Below are 1,911 nucleotides of genomic sequence, written 5' to 3'. Positions count from 1 at the left end.
TATATTAGGGTCAGCCCTCTTTCTTTTCTTCTTTTTTTTTTTGAGACAGAGTCTCTCTCTGACACCCAGTCTGGAGTGCCGTGGTGCGATCCCGGCTCACTGCAACCTCCGCCTCCCAGGTTCAAGCAATTCCCCTACCTCAGCCTCCCGAGTAGCTGGGATTACAGGCGCCTGCCACCAGGCCTGGCTAATTTTTATATTTTTAGTAGAGATAGGTTTTCACCATGTTGGCCAGCTGGTCTCAAACTCCTGACCTCAGGATATTTACCCCAAAGTGCTGGGATTACAGATATGAGCCACCGCGCCCGGCCAACCCTCTGTTTGAAAATAATGCTTTAGAAATGATTTTTTTTGGTAACAAAAGAAAATTTAGAATGTGTCTTAATGTAAATGTTAGTGGCAAAGCATAATAATAAAATGAGTATCCATGAATTCACCACCGAACTTAAGCAAAAGAGCATAGCAAAGCGGCAGGAAGGTCCCATGCCCTCTCCAGCTCAACCCCAGCCTCAGCTCCGGAGGGAAACTGTACTGACTTCTGTGTTTATAACTTCCTTGATTTTCTTTTTGGTATTGCTACATAGATGTATATTTCTAAGCCTTAGCTTAACTTTTGCTTGTTCTCCAACTTTTTCATAAAGAAACCAAACTATGTATATTCCTTTAAGAGCCTGGTTTTATTTTTATTTTTTGGACTCAACATTACAGTTCTGAAATTCATCCATGATGATGTGGACTGTGGTTCATGCATTTTTCACTATTATGTGGCATTACCAACAATTGACTCACTTTCCTTTGGGTGTATATTTGGATTGTTTTCAGGTTTTTCAGTTACATATAATGCTTGGAACATCCTGGCAGGTGCTTCCTGGTGCACAGTTGGGAGAGCTGCTTTGGTGAATACCTGGGAGTGGAATTGCTAGGTCATGGGCGTGTGCATCAACTCCACTGGGTCTTAGCAGATCGTTTTGCAAATGTAAAGCCTATGAGGAGAGGCTCTGTCATCGGAACTGTTTGATTAGACATTGAGTGAAGGACTGGCACCTCTATATGGTTTCAAGCTGTGGAATTGTTTCTGTGCCTTCTTCCCAGGCACAGAATGTCCTCATTCCATGATAGGCAGAGAAGGAGCCGACACATATTTTAAGGGTAAAATCTAGTTTCAGTGATTATTGGATGGACAGTGGGTCAATGAATATGGGATTGGCCCTTTGCTCTGGGCTCTTCTGGGAAGGCATTAGAGGTCTGTCCTAACTACTGCCTGGGTGTGGTATATGAGTAAACTGAGCTGAACACAGTGTTCTTTCCCACTCAAATTCTGGCCCATTTGATGGAGGTTTGCAAGAGAAGAGCCAGGAGGACCGGGCTGTGTCTGCCCGCTGGCTCAGCTTGCACCCAACAGCTTGGCGGGGACTGAGAGGTTTGTCGGCGATGTTTCTCTTTAATGTGCTACAGAAGGGAAATGAGATGACTGATCAGGCACAAAAGCTGTGGAGAGCACACACGCCAGACCCGTCCCTCACCCCTCCTCTGTGCACCTGCCACTCCAAGGCTCAGGCAGCACTCTTCCAGTATTTACTTTGAAATGTTAATTTCCAAACTCATCCTTTCATCCCTTCCTCTCTGTTTGACAAGGCTAATGGGGTGAAGAGGGAAGATGGCAGAGTTAGAGAGAGCAAGAGATGCAGGGAGCAGCAGGAACCCACAGCTTCTCACTGGGAAGGTTTCCTGTCGGGATGTTTCCAGAACCTTCTTCTGATCACCTCTCCTCCCTGAGCATCTCGGAGGCAGTCCTTCTGCCCTACTTTCTTCCTTTAAGCACCTCTGGAGAGAGTAGCTGAGGTTGCAGATGGTCTCGGAGCACTCACTGCTCATTACAGATAGGAGTGCCGGCATCATTATCGCTAAAAA

Source organism: Mandrillus leucophaeus, unplaced genomic scaffold (assembly GCF_000951045.1).
Source record: "Mandrillus leucophaeus isolate KB7577 unplaced genomic scaffold, Mleu.le_1.0 Scaffold117, whole genome shotgun sequence".
Lineage (NCBI taxonomy): Eukaryota > Metazoa > Chordata > Mammalia > Primates > Cercopithecidae > Mandrillus > Mandrillus leucophaeus.
This window is presented reverse-complemented; position numbering follows the sequence as displayed.